At 46.5% G+C, this 24,164-nt stretch overlaps 1 protein-coding gene across 1 annotated transcript in view; it reads left to right on the forward strand.

Moving 5' to 3' along the window:
- The first annotated feature begins 11,001 nt into the window (after positions 1-11,001).
- The window catches only part of LHFPL1 (LHFPL tetraspan subfamily member 1), a 413,296-nt gene continuing 400,133 nt past the window's right edge, over positions 11,002-24,164 (forward strand). Inside the window, exon 1 of the mRNA XM_069612594.1 lies at positions 11,002-11,112. The gene's annotated coding sequence lies outside the window, so the exon portion shown is untranslated. The remainder of the gene's footprint in view (positions 11,113-24,164) is intronic.

The raw sequence follows: 24,164 nt of genomic DNA on the forward strand, positions 1-24,164 counted from the left end.
TATTATTTATAATGCGCGGGCGTACCCGGGGGTATCAGGGCGCAGACTTTACAAGAATTTTCGAAGCTTGGTTACAGTACACGAGGAATATACATAATACAAAAATAGGTGCACAAATGTTATATACAGTATATACAAATCATCAGTAAGGCCAGCAGGCGGTAATGTAATATACAGGTAAGCAAGAGGCTCAAAGATAACCGTGCATCAGAGCAAAAGGTTAAGTTGGACGCACCTCCTGTTCTCACATTCACAGTATGTTGTTTTCAACTCAGTAGAGGTATTTCCGTAAAGCATAAAGAATGAATTCTTAAAGATGGTTGTTGTATTGTATGTCACAGGTGCTTTCTCATCCAAAAACCTACTGGTCCGTGGAAGAAGAAATAAACTTGAAGAGCCTTTACCCAGAATACATGTAATGGTGAGGTTAGTTTACTTTAGTTTAAGCATTTATATAGGGCAGCCTTGGACCTGTAGGCATTAGGGCGCGGGACATAACATAAACCTCAAAAAAGAACCGACAAGTGAACAAAGGAGCTGGACCATCATTTATAAGAACAACCGAGTTTTCAGATTCCTTTTAAAGGATTCTAAATGAGGTTGAGCTCTAAGGTCAAGAGAGAGGTTGTTCCAAGCTTTCGGGGCTGATAAATAGAAAGCTCCCATTTCAGCCCTTTTAGTTCTACTCTAGGAATGTTCAGAAGTTTTAGGTTGTTGGATCTCAAGGATCAACTTTTTGGCCCTCATTACAACCTTGGCGGAGGACCATGGTGCTATTAGCACCATGGTCCATGCCGCTAAGGTTGCAATTACGCCATGGTGGTAGGCGGACTTACCGCCCCATTCCGAGGTCGGCGGGGCGGTAAGTCCCCAATCCCCATTTACCCTTCCCCATTCCCATTTTTGCCCCATAGGGCATAATGGGAGTGGGGAAGGCGTTAATTACGCCACCGTAAATTACGGTGGCGTAATTAACTCCATGGTCCCTTAGCGCCATGGATTTTAACACCTGCTAAAAGCAGGTGTTCAAAGCTCCATGGCGCTAAGGGACCTCGTACTCAGGCGGTAAGGGTCGGCGCTGTTTACGCTGCCGTAAACCCCTTACCGCCTGGGTCGTAATGAGGCCCTTTGTGTTTTTTCTGTGATATATTGGGCCTCATTACGAGTTTAGAGGTAGACATGCCGTCATTACCGGAATGGCTACCTCCAAACTCGTGTCCGGGTCCCGAAAAAAGGGGATTACTGGGCCATTCCGACCTTTGCGGGCCCGGTAATTCCCATTTTCGGGACCCGGACCCGGTATGTCCCCATTCCCATTTGAGCCCTGACAGGGCTCAATGGGAATGGGGAGGATGCTAACAACGGACCTGTTACTGATGGGCCCGTTGTTAGCATCCTGTCCTGCTCGCGGGTGCCGGTATGCACGTCTGACCAGACCAGACATGCATACCGCCACCCGCGAGCAAACTCTTAATGTGGCGGCCCGGTATGAACGGTGCTGGTACCTTACTGGCACCGTTCACACCACGCCCGCCAGGATCGTAATGGGGCCCATTGTCTTAGATAGTCAGGCATGGTGCCATTAAAACATTTATATTTAATCACCAGTAGTCAGTATTGTACTCGGGCTTCCACCGGGAGCCAGTGCAGGCCCCTTCTGGCAGCAGAAACGTGGTTGCGGCGCTTGAGCCCTGACACGACCCAAACAGCACCATTCTGAATGACTTGGAGCCTATTCATTTCTTATTTGTTGAGCCCGGCCAATAGGCTGCAACATTGTAGATTTTGGCTCCTATAATCGCGCAGGTGATTGTTTCCGCATTAGCTTGACTGATAAAAGGCCTAAAGTGGGCTAGATGTTTTATATACATTTCTGCAGTGGAAACCAAGCTGCCCACATGGGCCTTCATTGATAACTGTTGATCTAGAACTACCCCCAGGGTTTTAACCTTTTTAAGGGGAGATAGCATAACCTCACCGAGAAGGAATCTAGTGTAAGGCATGCTCAGCTTAGATAATAAGGGAGACGAGGCCACGAGCAGAAGCTCAGTCTTTCTCTTATTCAGAGCAAGGTTGATTCTCAGCATCCACTTTTCAATGGCTAGGAAGACACAAATCAATTCTGCCTCATCCACTGAGTGAGTGCCCATCACAGGATGATACATTGGGTATCATCCTCATAGTTAGTGAACATGATCCCCTCTTGGTCAAGCAAGGCAAAGAAGGGGACCATGAATATGTTCTATAAACAGCGGGACAAACAGGCAGCCTGTGGTACACCAAATTAAATGGAGATAGGAGAAGCTTCTGCTTCCCCCGAGAAAACTCTACTAACACTGTTATTAAAGAATTAAGTGATCCATTGTGTTGCCATAGGGGAAAAATATACTACTGTCTTCAACCTGTTGACCAAAATAGAATGATTGACCAGGTCGAAGGCAGCAGAGAGGTCAAGAAGCATTAATATGGATGCAAGGCCCTTGTCCACCCGCTGCATAAATCTGGATTTAAGTTCTAAAAGAGCAGTTCCTGTGCCAAAACAGACTCGAACACCTGACTGGGGAGGATTGAGCACAGGTTATTCGTTGAGATGTTTGGCAAGCTGTTCGTATGCTACCCTATCCAGATTCTTCAAAAGAAAAGGCTTATTTGTGATCAGCATGTAATTAAGAGGATCTTCAGGAAAAAGTCTGAATTTTTTTATGATAGGAGTAACCCATGCTTGTTTAAGATTCGTAGGTACAGAGCCTTCGAGGAGATAAGCATTGATAAATTTACATATGGCCATTAAGAGAGACAGTGGAAAAGTTTTGATAATAAATGCAGATCAAGGATCTCCTTTGCAAGAGGTGGTTTTGAGGCCTTTCATTATACTTGAAAGTTCCTCTTCTGTGATGGGATGAAAATTAAATTGAGGAATAGAGGAATTTCTTCTAAAGGGATCAGCTTCTTTAGTGGGAGTCGACTGCTCCTTTTTCCTACAAGTCAAATCAGATCTACTGATTTTTAATTTGTTCACCATGGCATCCTGTATACCCAGACAACATGCAGAATCCTTCACAACCGACACAGTATCAGGGGATCCTATATTCTCTTGTTCTTTGAGAATTTTGAAAAATTATTTTGATTCAGATTGGGCCTTACAGATCGTAGTATTGAGGCAATTTTTCTTTGCCTCAATAATAGCTGTTTTATATATTTTGGCTGCTCTTTTATAATTGGCCTGGGAATTCTTCATTCATTCTTCAATTTTTTTAAGGGGCCAAGATTTTTGTAATATCTTCCATATTGGATAAGAGGGCGTTCCTGAGCTGTGACTGAAATAGAAGAGTGCAGTAAAGGTTTGACTCTTTCGTGAGAGATCGATTTAAGATTTCTGTTAAGAGAATTGTATATCCTCTTAGATTTTAAATTTCAAAGGCAAATCGGCGTGGATAGAAAAATGTATAAAAGAATGGTCAGACCACGGGCAAGGTAGGTCTATAAATAAGAATAAGGTTGAATGTACTTTCAGCGTCAATACCGATCTTAACATGGAGGGATTCAATGCCATTCAGAATTATTCCTTTAGATTCCCAAATAGCAAGTGATGATTTAAACATTAATGCCACCTCCCCACCTTCCTCTCTATCCTGTCTAAGCATCTTGTACCCATCAGGAATGGCCAAGTCTAAGGCAGGGCCCGCAGCACTGTGGGCCCAGGTTTCAGTGAGGGTAACGATGTCTATATTCTTCTCCTCAATATATGATGCAACTTCAGTAGCATGCTTAACCAGCGATCTGGTGTTTAGGAGCATGCAAACTAAAGTGTGAACCGGTATAGTAGTTGAAGGGTTGGATAAAGTATCGGAGGGCATAGAAGCGATAACAGGAGAAATGACAATGGCCGGGGTACTCTTCTGTGCTGTGATATGGGGCGGAGCATTGTCATGATAATATACACAAGGAAGTATAGGCGTCGGGGAGTCAGGCATCGCAATGAAGTTACTTCTTAGAGGTTCAGTTTGAGTAGAGGCGTTTCTAGCAGTTGACAACATAGAAATAGGCCTTACTGTAGCAGCTACTGTAGAAAAGGACACAGATGTGCATCTAGAAAGGTTTCTAGCTGCCTCAATTGCGGCAAAACCTCCACCAACCCCATAGTAGAGGGAGACAAGGAGGCAGGTTGCCCTGTTGCCGACCCAGCCCGGACTGGCACAGACTGGCTTCTCCGCTCTGCAAGCCATTGCCAGAACTGGATGTCACCATCACCAAAATTCCCTAGAGTGTCGGAATAGCTGTGGTCAACTTTCATTTTCTAACCCATCCCTGTTCATGAGTCCGGAAGTATGTTCAGTTACTTTCCCTAACAATTTTCACATATGGCACAGAAAGGCATAGAGCCCGAAGAAGCGTGCCAGGGTTGTTAATAGGGGCCGCTCCTCTCTGTCTTGCCTCCTTTGGGGGCCCCTCCTTAACTCAGGCATCCGAAACACCCCGCTAGTGCCACTGAATGGTTATCCCTATTGTCTAATTCCTGTCTGGTACTGTTAATGGTTTGCCTAAATTCAGGCTCACTGACTCCCTCAAGGATGTCCTAATTGTCCCTACTCTCGCCATGGGTTCGTTTTCTAATAGAACTTCGGGAATAGTGCCTGCAGTTACTCTGTAGGAATTGCCTACTCCATTCAAACTCAATCTGCCTTTCCCTTTGACTCAATCTGCCCCATCACCCACCAGACTTCCTTCCCTCTGATGGTTCACACCTCCTTCCCTCTCCCTCCGAACTTTGATGTTATTTACCCTTTCTTCTGTTTGCCACTATCGCTATCACTCTTACCCCAGTATTACTCTACTGACACTATTAATATTACTTCAACCACTACTTTTCTCCTCCAACCCCTTCAACTCTCCTCCAACCACTCAGTACCAACCTTCTCACATTCACTCCTAATTCTATGTTCACTACCCACTTGTGCCACCCACATACCCACACTGTAGAACCTTTTTCACTGCAACCAGTACCTCGCCTGCTGCACAAATCTCCTCCGTAGGACTTCTCTCCCTCCTTCTGGTCTCTTGGTCCTTCTCTTCCACCTCCACTGAACTCACCCGGCTAACCCACACTTCCTGTTTCCAGCTTAAATCACCCTCCCCGTCCACGATTGGTCTGCTTTCTGTGACCACTTGTGTTCTGTCTTCTCCGCTCTGCAGGCTGTGTATATGACGGACATGGCCCTCAAATAGGGGCTAAGCCTCAGCCACATTTCTTATGTGGGCTCACCACGGAAGAAATACCGTCGTTTGCAGACCCGGTTCTCTATTTTCCGGTTCTCTCTCGTAAGACTGGAACCTGCCTTTTCAATCCCTGATGATTTATTGTATTTGGGGCTTTTCAGCCCGATCCTATGAACTGTTTTGTCCTGTATGCTGGTTGTCAAGGTGGGCTCTTAGCAGCCTACCTCCTCTTGTTCCGCGGTGCAGTTTTGCTGCTTCCCATGCCTCACGCTGCGGCTGCCGGCCTCTCTCCTGCTCCTCTTGATGCCAACCAATGGCCTGACTGGCTGTGTCAGATTTTTCTGCCTCTGCTGACTGATGCGGGGGCCACTTACACCAGCTGCTTCTCAGGGGTTTTCTCTGAAGTCTGCTTTAGTTTTTGCGATTCCTGGAGAGAAGCAGGTCTGTGTGTTATGAAATAAGGTGGAGGATGGATGGGGTCCAGGCCTGGGGGGTTTCTCTGATTCTACCTTACCCCCCTTCCTCAGGCCAATACTAGCCTCATTTGAAGAAGGTTCCCCTCTCCTCCCTTTGTAAAAACGAAACTACTGGCCTTGTCACATAATACTTTTTAAACCTTCCTTGATAAATGCAATTGAAGTCATCAACCGCTATTGAAGCTATTGCAGTAGTTAAATAAAAGAAGTCTGTTTTTTGTTTCTTCTGTATCTATTGTTTATGTAGACAACATTTTGATTATCGCCTGTTGCAAGCAGGAACCATGCATCCATCACCACTGAATGGGGACATTTCTAAAGTCCTTGGTGTTTATCATAAACTCGGAGGAATCAAAGCTGGTCCCTTTTCACATCATGTAACTTCTGAGGTATGTGATCAACAGCAGGACGTTCAGTGCATCAGGAAGCTGAGATGGGCTTTTCTCCTTCCAGTGATATCTGTCAGGGGATTGAACAGGATAACAGGACTTCTTTCATTGTCCATCCAAGCAATATTCCCAGGTCTCCTCCATTAGAGATTTCTACAGCAATTGAAGAGAGAGGCCACAGAAAAAGGACTAGGATATTCCTAGATATATAGTTTTTTACTTTTCAGAGAAGGAAAGGAAGAATTGCTTTGGTGCCTTCAACATATAGAAGCTTTGAATGGAAAATGCAGTTTGTTTCCTTCGCAGATCTTCAATTGGTATGGGACACAAGTCTACACGGTTAGGGTGCCAGGCGTGGTCCCATTATGACTGAAGGGAGGACATTGTCTACTCAGGAATCTCTATGGCATACCAACTACTTAGTTGCCGGATCCATTGCGGTCTGTTGTTTTACAAAGGGTTTCCCCTGCGGTGTGATTTGTCAATACATGGACATGCAATCAGAACGTATGCTACATGAACAAGTTGGGTGTGAGAGGGCGAGATACACGTCGCTGCCAAAGCTGGTCAAAAACATTTGATTATTTTGCATTCTTTACTGCATAAAGTTGTGGGCGGAATGTTCAGCAGACACTCAGAATTTGATGGAAGACTGATGCTCCTGTCTCTAAGATGACCCGAGTAATTGGCACTGTTGTATATGTGGGCTGCTTCAGAAGAGGTGGGCCCTCTTTCGGGTTGATCTCGTTGCTCCCAGTCGGAATTCCCATCACCCGAAACCTTTTCAGTTGGAGACTGGAACTGAATGTTTTTGTCACTGATACGTTAGTTTAACCTTATGCTTATTCTTAGGTTAACTTCATTCACCCCCCTGTAAGCTAGTTCCGTGCTCATTAAATGCCGTAATAATAATAATTGGGGTGAAGGGGTGCAATATGCATTTCCTTCTGTTTCTATGATGGCACAGACTATGCTTCAGGCACGGTTCCATGGGACATGTACACCATTTTGGCCTTCTCAAGCACGCTATCGCTAGATCCTAAAAATATCCATAGACTGCCCAGTTATTTTTGGATTATTATCCAGGAGCAGATGGCCCCCAAGCTTCCATCGTTTGAGACTCTGGAATTCAAACAAGACTTTGGGCTGCCAATTCAGTTATAGCCGACACTTTGGCTTATAAAATCTGGGTTCGCTGGTGTTACCAGAAACATTTTAATCCTTTTCAGTAGAAACATATTTCTGGTGATAACCTTTCTAGCAGGTCTAGTCGGTTTAGGGGCGTTTGGTCGTATGAGAATCGATCGAGGCAAACTGTTCTAAAAAAACAGCCCGCATGCGATCAATTCTCAAAGACCACTACCCACCCCCCACCCACCAACCCCCTTCCCTACTTACCTGCTTGCTCGCCACCTGGTCCACTTCAACCCTGCAGCGTCAGATCTGTCCCTCAACTGGGGTTGGATCCGACGCCACAGGGTCCCTTTTTCTTTTTTTTTCTTTTCGTTCCACGCCTCCAATATCGAGGAAGCTGGGGACACCCACAAGGCCAATACACACCAAACATGGGGAGTGGGGCAAACACCCGCAACCCCCGCTCCACATGTTCAGTATGTATTAGCTAATTTATTTGAATATATTCGGTCGAATGCTACAGGCCAAATTCAGTCAAATTTACCATTCGGCCAAATATATTCAAACAAATATACTAATACCATCTGGTCACCTCCTTTTCTTACCACACTATAAACATGGACTGTTCTGATATTCCTCTAATCCTTCTTTGGAGGACAGAGTGCTTCTGTGAATGCACCCGTTGGTGTGTAGGTTTCACTGGTATCTCTGTTGCTATCTCCGGCTAAACAGAAGTATTCTTATCTTGGGGATGTTAATGGTATTCATTCACTTTTCATCGATCGGCCCGATAACGCTGGTCTGTCCCTTCAGTTGCTTTCCACAAACTGGTCATGTTGATGCGATTGGTTTCCTTCTGGAGATTGGCTAATGCACATGCCATTCATTTATCTGGAGAGTTATTTCCTCCCAATGATCTTCCCTTCAAAATGTCTTGCAGAGCCAGAACAAGCTCTAGGGTTATTGAGTTTATCTATTTTCACGACTTTCCACATTCACTTGTTGCTCATTGTCTTCGACAGCATGAATCCCGCACGGATCAGTTGGTCATCTCCATTCATGGACCCTTCTATTCGGTTTCTTCCCCCACTTTGGCTACATTGGTCCGATGGGTCATGTCACAGGAGGGCATAGATGTTTCGGTTTTGGATGTGCACTCCTCTACGGGGCCCATTGCGTCCTAGCTATTTTGGTCCGGAACCCGGCTGGAAGGCATTCCCAAGTCTGCAGACTGCTCTAACTAATAAGTCATCAACCAATATTATTGCAAGGCAATTGTGCACACTTGGGTGGTGGTTATTTCAGGGCTTTGAAGTTGCAAAGTAAATACAATGCAGAGTCAGGATTCTGTTAGTAGCATTTCTTATGCCTTATTTTAATACCCATCCTTTTGTCCTAATACCCTAATATCCTTTTGTTTAATACCCATCCTTTCATGAAAATGCAGCTTCAACAGTCAGACATTTTTCTGAGTATTGGCGATTGGTCAATGTTCTGGTGCTGGATTGTGTTTGTAATTGCCTTTTTCCTGTAGCTTCCTAGAGTCTCATGGGCAGTGTCGGCCTTAGCGGCGGCAGTGCCCCAGGCGGTTTCTGACAAATTTCGCACCCCCCCTACACGCCACTGGTCAACCGGCGCTTGAGAAGGGAGTTAATCACTGGAATTGCATGAGCGCCCTATTCTAATGAACACCGCCTCGCTCCTGTGTCGGATCGGGGAGGTAATCATCTCAATAGGGTGCTGATGCAAATCAGCACACTGTTATTATAAAATGTGCCCCAGGGGCACATTTAATAACAAAAGAGCGCCTATACCGCCTTCTCCCACTACGCCAGCTCAGGGGAGTCCTTGAAAGAATCTCCCAAGCTGGCGTGGCGGGGGAGCTAATGGTGCCCTATGGGGCTATGGCGCCCTGATTGGTTGCCTGGCCCGCCCTCCCCTAAGGCTGGCCCTGCTCATGGGGTTCTATCTATGGGTCACTACTGTAATGAGGATGATGAATTTCACAGAGGAGGCTATCTGGGGCATGAAGGACACTGATTGGAGAGTGTGACCCTGCCAATAAGAGAAGGGAATTGTGGTAGCTGTGGCTTTTTCCTTCTTACCGCTTTTAATTAAACGAAAATTGCAAATACATAGTACTCACTTTTGTGTCATTAATAGAATCCCAATTCTGTTATATTTACTAGGAATAATTGGTATTTTTGCATTAAGTGACTTAGCCAACTCCCCACTGGGTTACCTTGTCCCTATGCTTAGTTGCAGTCACAAACAAAATTCTCAATTGAATTGTCAAGAGTGCATGCATACTTTTGCTGGGAATGTATGCTATGTTATGTTGCTTGATATTTGTATAGCGCCGTACTGCCATTGTTATGGCTTTGAACTGCTATAGGATACATGAGTCTTTGGCAGACAGTAGTCTGAACAGACATGAAATTTAAAAAAAGATGTCATTGTATGCAAATATTACCTTTAATTTCAAGTCAATGGGGCTCATTATGGGGTTGCCGGTAAAACCCACCGGTAGGTGGCGGGCTACCGGCAACCGGTAACACCCTTGCCACCGTCTGATATCCCAGTGTCACCGGGATATCACAAGTGGCAGCGGTAACGGTTATTCCCCATTTCAATGGTGTGCCATAGGACTCCATGGAAATGGGGTCACTGAAGCACCGTTGCTAACGGTGCCGGTGCTTCAGTGAGAGACATGCCGATAGGGTCCTGGAAACCCGGCGGGTCTGGCCTGCCGGGGGATCCGTGCCCCTACGGGCATTCTCGTAGTGTGGCGATCCAGGAAAGGGTGCCGGTACGTTGCTGCCGGCCACCTTGTTTCCAGACCGCCATGCGCGGAATGTGGGCCAAGGTTCAGTTATTAGCAGGGATGACAAGTGTAGTGACATTATGATAGGTGTCACATGAAGAGTTTTCAGTTGCGCCGTGGATTGCCATGTCTGGGACTTTGCGACAGCTGGACCACATTGGTGTGGGACCCACCTGTATTTTATGGGGGCAGAGCACTACGGGTGGAATGGGGATAAATGAGTCTATCAACCCCAAGGGCAACTGTCCACAGGTGAGGGCTCCACGAGTAACATGTGATCCCATGCAAACTAAATGTACTTTTGTCAGATATGTCAAAGAAACATACAATGCATGTTCACGTATCAGGCTGTATTTGAGAATGACCAGCCCAATATGACATTCAAAGGGAAGATAGCTGGCATTAGCCACACGTGTGCAGTGTATGATGCATGGAAAGCAATGCAATACATACATGTTTTAGGGTGGAGCTTCCTACTAGGGGGTTTCTTGCTTTTAGGGGTGTTGGGTGTTCAATGTACCATTTTCTGAGTGAGGGCTACAAATGGGCTCAGTTCAGTCATCGTTGGGATGAATTTATAAACTTTAGTGGTTAGAAGAAGAAAATGTTTCAAAAGTAAGGACAAGAGCTTCCCTTATTGTGCAGCTGAAATTGCAGGGATAAAGTCACTACCACGGTGTTGACATTACATCACACTGTGGCTGCGTGAAGGCCCTGAGGTGTGCTCAAGAGTTTCCTGGAGCTGTGTGGGCTATTGAGTAGAAACCTGATGAGGCGAGGGTGCCCGGAATTTCTTAGGATATAAACTCTCTCTGCGCTGACTGTGTATTTAACAGGACCGTTTGAGACAGGGCTGTGATCGGACAGCATCCCAGGGAAGAAGGCTCCAGCACCTGAAGGGTTAATGAGGTGCTTGGCAAGTCGCTGCACTCCTGCTCCTCCTCCTCCCACACGGTAGGTAGCAGCAGTGCGGGCGCGAGCTCCTAGCCCAGTCTGTGAGGCGTCGGCGGCCCCTCAGAAGTTCCCACCGCAGCTCCGGACATCAGGGAGGCGGCTGAGCCTCAGCGGGGCGGTAAGTACATGCCTGCGCAATGTGGGTGTGGGGGAACGCAGGGGGCGGGGGAGTAAAGGGAGCGCTGGCGCGGACGGTCCCTGGTGCGCGTTTAATGCCACTTCGACAGGTTCTGTCTAAAGCCGACAGATGCAAGAACACCTACTCGTGTAAAATGCAAGTCTGCGCACACTACGGCAATTTGCATTCCACTCACCTTCTGAAACTGGCAGGTGCTCCGGCTGCTCGTTTCGCAAAAGTGTCGGAAATTAAAACCTTTTAATTTTACAGTCATGCTGCAGACAGATTGTAAAATGAAACGTCCTCCCGCTTTGCGCGCAATCTGCCGCCGCTGGATGCGACGTGAACCTGGACGATTGCACAGCAAACTACGCCTGATCAACGCGTCCTGCTTTTAGAGTTCTCACTTTTGCCTTTTCAGGTGGCAAAAGACATGCCACCAGGCAAGGGAGTCTACCAGATCCAAAGAATGCAGTTGCAGATCAGCACAAGCTGACAGTGAGTGTGAGGAAGTGTGGGTGTGTGGGAGGGGGAGGTGGGTGGGTACACACATGAACTCAGTGGGCTAATTCATCTGCTGCACCGATCTGTGTGCACCTTGCTCATCTGCCCTTCATCGTTTTAAGGCACATGTGTGGTCTGCAACCTTTGGGGCTGCAGATGGTTTGGACTACATCTCCCATCACCATAGCAGGCGTTATCAGGGGGGAGGGATCATGGAAATTATAGTCCAAATCATCTGAAGAGCCAAAGGTTGTTGACCCCTCATGGACTCTCAAATATGAGGTAGCCAAATATATCTATTCTATTGATTGAAAATCAACGTACATTATTAGGTTGATGGATTTAGTGAAAGGGGTGCTGGTGGAGCGTTATACCAAACTAGTTGTGATAGCACGTTATAAATAAATTATATTGACATTATCACAAGATGGCAACTTTCCATCATGGGTCCTGTCCTGGCTTGGTGAAAGGCTGAGCTGAGACTCGAATGGATGCTTCTTCAGCGTTTGCAGATTGGACAGCTGGCCAGGCCAATTAGCTGCCCTTCTGGGATGCATGAAGTTCGGGCTGGATTGTGATTGGACAATCACATGGCCCAAATACAAATACAGAAGCATCACAAAACGTAAGTCCTTTCCAGGCACTCAATGGAGGACATTTGTCATAGGCAGTTGGTGCCACGATGTGCCACCCTTTAGAGCCCATCACATAGTCCTGCATTATTACTTGTGTTTTGTGGTGTCTTGTGAAAGTGCAGATGTGATTAAGAATGTTAAAATAATATGTTCCCGGGAGGATAGCTGAGAGGGAACATGCTCGCCTTGGAAGCAAGACGACATAAGCAACGTAGGTTCGATCCCCCGGGTCTGCTTAGAAACCGCTGGGTATTAAGCGCGTTATAAATAACCTATGAAATCATATGTGTGTGTATATACATATATTCATTTAAATCATGTAAATTTAATTGGTAAACAAATTAAATAAGAAGGTGTTCCTGGCACCCCACAAAAGACCTAAGGGCATTGGCGGTGATGAAATGAGAGGGTGGCATGAAGTAGTAGCAAGAACATGCCGTGAGTCATCTTGTCGAACACGCCTCATATTACATTGTATGTTTCACATGTCTCCTGTGTAAGTGGATACCTCATCCCTATTTCCTAATCAGTGTAAGGTCTGAGTTGTCCTGCGAAGTAGACTTACTTGGAGTAAAGATAGCGCTGCAAAGGGACACTAGCGCCGATTCTCGAAAATACAAGACTTTGCACATGGCCAATGCTTAGAAGTATGTTAATGCATCGAGTCCAGATGCCTCCCACTGTGTTTGGACAAACAGGGTCCAGAACGTTGTGGAGACTTTTTGAGTCACTGTTTTCCAAATCTATTCACGTGGAGCCCTGAGACTATGATCTAGAATGGCTTATTGAGATTTAACCGGTCAAAATTGGGCCAGCGGTCCATGGGAGAGAAAAGGTGAGACCGCTGTTTCTCAGCTCTGATGACTTGAAAAGCACCCTCAATTGTGTGGATGAAGGAGAAAATCCTGGATAAGTTATGAGTGGAATGTTGTGTATTCGGATGGTTTTGTGCTGTAGGATGCTTAGAATTGAGTTCAAATCAGAGTGTTTTCTAGATACACCCGAACAATTAGGACAGAGAATGGCCTGAAAAGGGACTGCTTCCTTGTCCTTCTACTGTTTCCCTTGCATCTATATGACTAACCGGTAGAACTGGCAACTGCTAACGCAAGGTCTTGATTTGGGGTACATTCCCCAACAGGAAATTGCAAGGAGGGCTGCATGGTGTTTGCATTGCTAAGGGAAAGGTATGCTTTCTATAGAATGTTGCGGTGGGAAGGGCAGCTGACCAGTTACAAATGGCCACTTCCGAACCCAGTCACAACATGTTATCGCTGCACACAGGACATATGTTCAATCTGAAAAACAAGGGAAATTCTAATAGCTCAATAAAAATACCAATTGAAACTAAGAGACAACATTAGGCACCGACATCTTCTTTCAAGACAACTCTAGAATTAACTATAGTTTTTTCCACTCTAGTACACACAGAAACGTGCATTAGACACAATCTGGATGTACAAAGAGCCATTTGTAAATGGTCAACTGACATTTTCCCCAGGAGGATGATATTCCAATGTGTCTTCTTTTCCTCTTTATCCTTTGCATGCATGTACTCCTGCGAGAGCCTGACCTCTCGCATCACCTTTCCTGATTTACAATCCCTGCCCATGGTCTTAGTCCACTGCCTCCCTGCTCCACTGCTTCTTTCACTGCCCAATTTGCCTATGGCATGGGCAACCTCCTCTCACACATGCAGGCACCATGCTGACTGGGCAGCTTCTTTCCTCCTCGTCAGCCTTGACACCTCACCAAGCTTCTCTCCGTTCCTCCACGTTCTGCAGGTCACACCTGGGACTGCATTCTCAGCAAATCTCACAGTGGCAACATGAACTAAATCCTCGCTACACGATCATCTGATTACGCTGCGATTCACTTCTCGATAGACCTGTCTTCATCTCTGCTCCCCTTCTATCAAAACACATACTCGCCTGAGGAGAAAATGAAGGGCCTCTTTCCGAGTTTGGCGGAGTGGTAAAAGTGGGGGTAATTCTATTACCCCCACTTTTCTGGCAATAATGGAATTAGCAAGATTATACCACTCCACCAGATGCAAAGTTTGCGTTCAAGTGGAGGATTTACCTCAAACATCATGATGGAGGTAAATCCTCCACTTTACAGCCAAAAATAGAATTACCACAGAAGAATTACTGCTCGTGTAATTCTGCCAAAATAACCATGGAGTCCTATGAATTCTAATAGTGGGGACTAACACCACTCAGCCACCACTTGTAATACCATGGTAAACCCACAGGACCAAGTGTCAGTAACAGTAACCAATTCTGGTGGTAATTTGGCAGAATTACCACTGAACTACTGCCAAATGCAGAATGAGGCACTAAATACTAATAGTTTGCTCTGATCTCTGCTCCTCAGGAGCGGATCTCTTTCATCTCAAATCTCCTTGGTAACTGTGTCTCATGCTTGACACAAAAAGTCCCTTTATTAAAAGAACAAAATATATCAGTTGTTTACTGGAGCCCTTGCCATTGAATAAAGACACAGCCTAAAGATGCAGAAGGTTGCGGGAACCTCTCCCATTCTGAGAATGTTAAACACGCCTACAAAACCATCCTAGTCGTTATGAACAGGCGTTGCAGAGTGCGCAGTGGCCCACTTGAACCTCTACACATACTCTTGACATTTGGCAGCAATATTCACTCCCCACCCAGTATCCCATGCTCCGTCCCCACACTCCTATTGGTCTGCCGGGTGGGTCATGTGACCTTCACCAAAAGCGAGAATGTCCTTATTGGTAAAATAATATCTAGGGTACTTGCAGAGTGTGCAACGTCGCAATGGAACCTCTGCAGGTATTCCTGAATGTTGGTGTCAATCTCCACTTTCTTTCTCCAAGCTCCATTCTGGGGAAAAAAAGCCCCATTCTGCAGCTGCCTCGGACCGAGAAGGGCAGAAGCCTGTTATGGGCTGGGGGGCCCCCAGAGGACCTACACTCACACACGCAATCACACGCATGCACACAAGAAGGCACATGGGACGCGTGTTGCTGGTGCGGGGTCCTGGCTGCAACTGCCGTCCGGAACCTCCTTTATTAACCAGGCGCATGCGCGGCCCGGAACGAGGCTCGCGCATGCACACAATGCGTATGTACTACGCAACATCCCTCCTTTTCCCCAAACAATAGACAAGTCCAACATTAACCAATGATACACACAATATGGGAACACCGGAACAGTTCTCGACCTCCTAGGAGGCCGGGTCCATGATAAGTCCTGGAACCTCTGCGGGTGTTGTCGACCCTCGCGGCTCGGGTACCTTCGGGTCTCCTCTCGAGGTGGACTTGGCGTCCCCGGGACCTCCCCCGGGGGTTCTTCTTCCCTTGGTGGTGGTCCGGGTCCCAGAGATGCCGCCTCCGTTGGCACGGGAGGTGGTGCGGCCTCGATCCGCTCGAAGAACGAGACGTTCCGCGTGATGGTTCTTCTTGCGTTGGCCGCCGTGATCATGGACCCTTTGATGTGGGTCACTCCTAGTGGCTGGGCTTCGTACTGGAGTGCCAGCTTCCCCTCCGGCCTTTGGTTCCAGACCAGCACAGTGTCACCTACCACAATCGTTTTCTCGGGCAGGCTCCTGCAAGCACTTTCCCGCTCGTTCTTGACGGCATGCTCTGCGCATACATAGTTGTTGTCAATCACCCCCGGGCAGCGCCCCTCCATTTCTGGCAGCAGACCTCTGGGGCACCTCTTGAATAAAGCCTCGGCCGGCGCGACCCCGGTGGATTGGTGGGGGGTTGTGTGGTACTCTCGCAGAAATTCGAAGAGGTTTAGGCGTAATTCCCTCCCCATCCAATGAGATTCGGAAGAACTTATTGAGTGTCCGCATGAAGCGCTCGGCCTCTCCATTCGCCCTGGGCCATAGCGGGGTGACCTTCTGGTGTGTGATCCCTCTTTCCTCACAGTACCTGGCGAATTGCTGCCCCTTGATTGGCGGCCGTTGTCCGAGCATAGTTCATCTTCTCCAGTGCCAGGATGGTGTGGTCGGTGGCCATTGATTCTACCAGCTCCACCTCGGGATACCGCGACCATTGGTCGACCACTGCTAGAAAGTACAGTCCTCTGCTGGTGGAACCGCAGTCGGCGTGCACCGTCCCCCACGGCTGTTCACTTCTTTCCATTGCTCTGATGGGTGGTCCCCTTTCCACCGGACTGGCCGCCTGGCACGGCACGCATGAGCTCACAACTCGTCCACCCTTTTCTCCAGGTCCGGGAACCACACCTTCAGTCTTAGGCGTGCCTTCGTTTTTGCCGTCCCCTGGTGTCTTTTGTGGGCCAGCTGTAGCACTCTCTTCACCAATGCTCGCGGGATGACGATCTGGCGCCCTCTCAACAGAAGGCCGTCCTCCGCAACTGAGAGCTCGTTGCGCACCTTCCACAGCGCTTGGAGATCTCTTTGGGCCCCTGTCTCCCTCTTGGCGTTGTTGGTGACCACCTCTCTCCACTCCCCGCTGTCCATGGCCTCCTTAATGATCGAGAACATCTCATCATCATTCGAGGCGCCTGCAATTTCCTGCCGCGCCAGGGCCACCGGCAGGGCCGCCACCACAACGTTGCGCACCATCTCAATGCAGTCCACCACCTCGGCTGTGTCTCGTGGGCACCCAGCCCCAGGATGTCTGGACAGGTAGTCCGTGGGGTTGTGGGTGCCCGGGCGATACTGTAGTTTGACCCCATATTCTATCAGTGACAGCATCCACCTCTCGATGCGGGCGGTGGCTTGGAGGAGGCGCCCGCCATGATCGGAATCAGGGGCTTGTGGTCAGTTATCACTACCACCAGTTTGCCCAGAATGTAGATCCTGAAGTGCTTGCAGCCCCACAGTATCGCTAGGGCCTCCCGCTCGATCTGGGAGTACTGTTTTTCTGTGTCTGTGAGCGCCTTGCTGGCATATGCGATTGGACGCATGAGCCCCTGAGAGTCTGCTTGCATGAGCACCGCCCCCAACCCCACCGGGCTGGCATCCACCACTATCTCAGACTCCTTATCCAGGCTGAAGTACGCCATGGTTTCATGGCCCGATAGAGCATTCTTGATCTCAGCAAACACCTTCTGTTCCTTAGACGTCCATGTCCATGCGACATCGTTCCTCGTGAGGGCTCGTAAGGGCTCCGACAGCGGCGCCAGGTCGCGGATGAACCGTCCGCAGTAGTTCATCATGCCGAAGAAGCTTAGTATCTCCGCCGGTGACTCAGGCGGGGCCGCCTCTCGAATGTCTCTCACCTTCTCTGGATCAGGCGATATGCCCCCGGCATGGAAAACGAACCCGAAAAACTCTATCCGGTCCTTGAGAAACTCACATTTCTTGCAGTGCAGGGTGAGCCCCAAACTTTTAAAGGATAGTTCCGGGACTTTTTTTTTATTGTCCCTACGGTTCGGCCATGTGTTTTTAAGCATAACTCGGTAGATCGTAGAAAACTTTCCTATGGACCTTACCCGACTTTTCGTCCATTAACGCACTCGAAATCAGCCGCCATTTTCTGATAATCCTATCATTTCCCCCCATCGCCCTGGCTGCACTGCTTTTGCGGCATTAAATCAAATCCCCCGCCCCTGAAACAGACTTTATGAAAACATTCATATTCCCCGCCTCTATCCGTGACGTGACTGAGCTGCGTAGGCAAACGCGCCCAGGCGTCTTCTACGCGACTCCACACAGAACCCGGAAATCAACACAGATGAGCTCACACAACACAGCGCGCCACAATTGGGAATATGAAACTGTACTTTTAAATTAAACCGCAAGATTGTAAATTTGGTAAAGTACATTTATTTGACATCAAATGTTTAGAGAATATTCAGCGGTTTGCATTTTTATTTGCTCATGTTCCAAAAAGTTCGTTTTGAGGCACGCGATGTTCCTTTGCTGTACACAGGGTCTTAGATCATCTCACAATACAGCGCCACAATTCGGAATATGAAACTGTGGTTTAAAAGCAAACGGCAAGATTGTACATTTGGCAAAGTACATTTATTGGACATCAAATGTTTAGAGAATATTCAGCGATTTGCATTTTTCTTTGCTCTCGGTCCAAAATAGTTCGTCTTGAGGCAAGCGATGTTCGTGTGCAGTACACAGGGTGTTGGTTTACGATAAAATAAGCTCTTCGGTCGCACTGATAATCGCATGGCTGTTCCAACAACGAGGCACTAGGCCACCACAAAGGTCTGTATGTTGCATCTAGCCGTTAGTACCGCGTAAGGGCATACTTGTACTTGGCGATCGTCCCATAAAATGGTCAGGGTGGTAACGTTGTTCACGCGGAGAAGCAACTGGTGGTTGAAAAACCCATCCGCCGGTGTCTGGTACTCGTGACACATGCAATAATGAAGGATGTACCTGTTTGAAAAACATAAAAAATGAAATTAGTCTCACCATCAGATCTTTATTAAAATTATTCATTTTATATATTCGGTCAGGAAATTATTTCATAGCTAGGACAGTGCAACTGGGTATTATACGTCAAGGGGGGGCTGTAGGATACTGAGACAGTCCCCCAGTGCAGGGGTTGACAGGGAGGCAGTGCAGGTGGAGAGTGGAAGGGCCCAGGACCGAGGTCGCAGACAGTGGACCAGTTGTAGCAGGGGAGAGGGAGAGAGAAAGCAGAAGCAAAGAGGAAGGTTTTGAGGTGCTTCCGTAAAAGGAGATGGTTCTCCTCAAGATAGTGCGCGGTACAAAACAATATGCCACATAGAACGAACAAGTTTAAATTGCGGTATAAACTCATCTAAAGAGTTACTTACATTATATTTGCATTTTCCATTGTTTCTGTGCGTAGGGCAGCCCCGAAATACCACTCCTTCTATGCCGACGTTATTTCTTCTAACGAACAAACATTAAATGGCTATCGTTTCTGAAATTTTATTCATTATCGTTTCTTACGTTATTGCACCACACCCCCAAAAAGAAGTCTTTCGGGATGGTCCCGGCCTGTCAAGGTCAAATAACAATAGAACCTTATACTGAGTCGTGGGCCATTCCGGCACCCGAGCAAAAAATCAAAGCAGCTGACCTTCACTTTGAACGAGCACACATTCCTAGTTAGCTACATTCAGTGTAAGGCCATCTCACAGGACTTGAAATTTACACTCCATCTTTGCATTTTGTCTGCGTGCTTTGCAGCCCCAGAGAACCATAAATACGGAGACATTCTATATTTTTTGAAAAATGATTTATATTACTGTTTGGTTTAATTTAATGCGCAAATGAACAAGGTTGGATAGACACATTGCATGTAGACTGAGCAATCACTTTTATTTACACAATACATAGCTACACATATTCAATGGGCCTGCGACATGAGGAGACTCGAGAGCAAAGTCACAGGTGAAACCTGGGTGGTTCGCACTACTGCATGGTGAAGGGAGGGGCAAGGGTAGAGAGACACATTGCATGTACACTGAGCAATCACTTTTATTTACACATTACATAGATACACATATTCAATGGGCCTGCGACATGAGGAGACTCGAGAGCAAAGTCACAGGTGAAACCCGGGTGGTTCGCACTACTGCACGGTGAAGGGAGGGGCAAGGGTAGAGAGACACATTGCATGTACACTGAGCAATCACTTTTATTTACACATTACATAGATACACATATTCAATGGGCCTGCGACATGAGGAGACTCGAGAGAACAGACAATCAAATTACTATCATTTAAACCGTGATGTGTATTTCTCAATGAGCTCTTCTTTAGGTGGACATGGAACAGAGGCAATGTTGGGTGGCAATGCAGTTGTCCCCTGCACAGGTTCATTCACAACTCCATGTATGTGCCTATCTAGGACATCAACAATAAGTCTCTCAATAAACTCATATTGCATATCCTCAAACACTGGTTTGATCACCCATTGTTTACTTCTTTTAGTGAAGGCCTTATTGTAGCGAAGCGTCCCTAAAGTTCCGGTCGTCCTACTTTGTTGACGGCCAACATTATGGTTATGTGCCAAGACCGCTAGAAGAGTCCGATTTATCATGCCCTCCATGCCAAAATGCAATCGTTTTGGCCGGTACTTTAGGCACATATTGTGGAACACCTCCAAATCTCCTGTGTGGCAGAATTCCGTGAGTCCCCTCAAATCTCTATTTATAGTTTTATCAAATACAATCTTTTCAATGGCTTTGTGAGTGGGTGATGAAGGAATCAACCACTTCTTCTTCCGTGCCTCCTCTGTGGACAAATGGCCATGTTCACAATTGTGGAAATGTTGGTTCGTGTTCCAACGGTGAACGTTGGTACAGTGTAGCATTACTGACCGCCATTTTTCCAGTAGAATTTCCAACGACCCTCCACATGTTTTTGAGCTCCACCAAAGATGGTTGCTGATTGACTTGGACCACTGTGAAATACCTTGCATATCTTTTTTTTTACCTGCAGCCGACATTTTTTTATTGATTGTTTTTGCAAGATGCCAAACGTCAAATTGGTGATTTATATTTTTGTACTCTTCTCTCATTGTCTTGGCAATTGAAACGTGTCTGTCCGTGGCTATCAGGTCGATCACCATTCCCCGCGATTGTAGTTCTTGCAATGATGCTACAAAGCCAACTTTCTCCATGGCCACTGAGGATGTGCTTTGTGACACCTGCACGACCACCGAACTCACAATTTTCTTACTTTCCATGTCCTGAAAGTGGTAGGTGCAGTACTTGGCTGAAAATCCTGGGCTGTCGCACTGTCCATCACCGGCTAGCCTGAACCGTTTGCCCGCGAATGTACTATCAATAGACATTTTTTCCATTCTCCAAGCTTCGCTAATGGCTGGAAATAGATAATCGGTTTGGTATTTGTAGAACTGAGTTTTCGCAATGAAATGGATTCCCACAAACTGAAAGAAAGACTCTAACTTTTTAAAACTTGAACCACTAAAAAGTGCAGCCGCTGCACAAAGTAGATTGCCTGCTGGCAGTTGCCCCAGCATGGGTTGTGCAGACCATGAGAAAGGATGATATTTTGTACAGGTGGCATGTATTTTAAGGTTAGTGCCTCGAATTGCACGAGTCACATTAATCAATGGCTCCCCACATACTTCCCCACCAACCGAATGCCCACATTTCATCCGAATAATAATATCAATAAACAACTATCGAATACAATGAATTTGGCCTCTTTCCTTATACTGTCACTCTGCATCCCAGCTGGTTCGGCCTGTAACGTTGAGGACATGTCACTCACATGAAAGGTAGAATCTCTGATATCGTCTTCCGCTATGTTCAGTGATATTGATGGTGTTTCATTTTCGTCCACTTCATTCTCTTCCATTGCAACATCTGTTCCTTCTCCGGCGATGGGTGAATAAAACAATTCCTTCAACTTTCTCGCGGTCTTAGTTTTTGCGGGTGTGGATTCTGTAAATTGATCTCCAACTGCATCCGAACTACCAGGAGGACATTCACTATCAATGGCTGGTGGTGGTATAGCTCCGTTGTCAATCACTTCATATTCTTCCCATTGGCACGATGCATCTCCAGTCTCAAGTCCCTGCCAAAAGGTTTGACAAGCAACATCTCTCGTTCGCTTCACTGTCTGTGTAGATCTAGTTCGTACACCCACTCGCAACTAGAGGACAGATTGGAAAAGGGATGTTCAGTTTAAACACAACTTACAGTATTGAACTATTAACAGTGAAAAACAACATAATATAGTGACCAGGCCACTAACCTTCTTTTGCTTTCTTTTCTTTGAAACTTTCTTGCCTCGAACTTCAACATCAGGACGCTGTTGCTCCGACTCGTGTGTGCATGTCTCCACTTCCTCTTGCGCTGCAACGACTATATTTTCATGATAAGCACATCCATCACGCACTGACGCTCCATCGACTCCCTGAAACATAGAACTTTCATTAGTATGTATAATAATATCGAAAACACAAAATGTACTTGGGGACCAATACCCACGTACATCTCAATAGCAAAACACGAATGAACGCTTTGTGTAGAACATTCAAACGACAATTATTCACGCATTGTTGATCTAGTTAGATGGAACTGTCAAGATCCATACCTCGGGCTCCTCATAGACTTCCATTGATGATATTATTGAAGATGATGCTTCAGTACCTCCCTGAAACACAGTAATTGCATTAGTATGGTTTTCTATTTTGTTAAAAAGAACATAAACTTTGTGCAGGCGTCAACGGCTCATCTAAATAGACCTGCACAAATGATCAGTTGTCTAAAATAAATAATGGATATGTAAATATGATTCGATTTGCTCGATCGTTGGAAGTGTCACCACCCAGAGATCTGCATCAACTACTAGGGGTGATGTTCTTGTAGAAGAAGCTCCGTCATCTCCCTGAAACATAGTACTTGCGTTAATAAAGAAGGAAGTATAGCGGATGTAATCACGTCATATGATTTCGCTTGATCGAACTGTCAGTATCCATACCTCGAAATGCATAAGAACATCAAGGGACGATGTAACTGCGGTGCACACTTCTGCAAGCTGTTGCGCCGACCCGTAACTGCATGCTCCCGCTTCTTCTTGGACTAATGCTCCATCGACTCCCTGAAACATTGGACTTTCGTTAGTAATGAACACAATATTGAAAAAAGAAGAGACATAGGAGGGCGACGACAGAAGGACATATCAATGACTAAAAACGAAAGAAACATTGTGTGTAACAATCACGCTACAAGAATGCAAGATCTGATGATCTCCATCGATGGAACTGTCCGGAAACGTACCTCGAGCATCTGAGTGACATCAACGGTAGTCGTCAATACGTTGGACTCCTCAGCATCTCCCTGAAAGACAGTACTTGCATTATTTTGGATAACAATAATTATAACTGAAAACAAAGACTAGAGGACGAGCACAGTCAGTGGCAGAATAGCCAAGTAAGATTACCCGATAGGCGCTTGAAGTGGCTGATGACTGCAATAACGACACGGATGGAGAATCTTCCGCCTTCATATTGAGTGGATACATAAATGGGGAAATTATTGTTAGCTAATGCTACACACTACCGCAAGGCCGAGAGATAAATACGTAAACTTGACTCACCAGTGGAGGGATGTGGACGAATAGAGTGGGAATAGCGGTTGAGAGCAATTTTCGCCTCGCTCGCGGTGTGTTCTTCTTTATTAGCAATGATGTGGAGTACATGTCAGAGGTAAAGTGCCTGCTGCAGATGCGGTATCGATCACCCCTCTTGTCCGCAAAGACTTCTAGGACTCTACTTTCAAGCTCAGACGGTGGATATCCACAATATCGGACCCATTCTCGTATCTGATCTATTGTCTTAGGGAAAACATGCATTATAGTACCTTCAGATTTGTTATGGGTCTTCGAAGGGCAACCGCCAATGGAACAGGCAGGCATTGTGGAAAGTTCTGAAAAGTAAAGATCAACAATTCTCTATGAATACCAATGTGTTAAAAAATTAAATGACACATAAAAGGTTCAATGCAAGGTTCGTTTTGGTTCTTGTAACTAAACTCAGAACATGTGACTAGTTCCTTGCATGTACTGTCTTGAACGAAAAGAAATTGGACGCAAAATGATTATGGTACATGGCCTTACCTTGACTAACAAACAGTTAGATGCAGGGATCAGAGCAGTTTCTTGTCGTAGAACAGGGAGCAGTTCACAGGTTGCAAACTGACGAGTTTCCTCGAAGTGGTCACGGAAGTTCGCAGAGACGAAGAGCAGATAACCAGCACCTTCACGGGTTGACTAGCAAAGCGCAAAGAAGTTCTCATTAGAAATATGAAGTGGGTTATAAAGAATTCGAAACAGGGGTGTGTTTGTGAATGAATGACGTGTATATGTCGTGGCATTATGCGTTTTGCAGGGGGCCGTCCAGCGTGAGGGGGGATGCTTGGCAGGAGACACGGGGTCTGGAGGTAGACATGGGAACAACAACCCATGCTCTATAGACCACTTTGAAGTGT

This window comes from Ambystoma mexicanum, chromosome 5p, assembly GCF_040938575.1.
Source record: "Ambystoma mexicanum isolate Mex_15411 chromosome 5p, UKY_AmexF1_1, whole genome shotgun sequence".
NCBI classification, from domain to species: Eukaryota; Metazoa; Chordata; class Amphibia; order Caudata; family Ambystomatidae; genus Ambystoma; species Ambystoma mexicanum.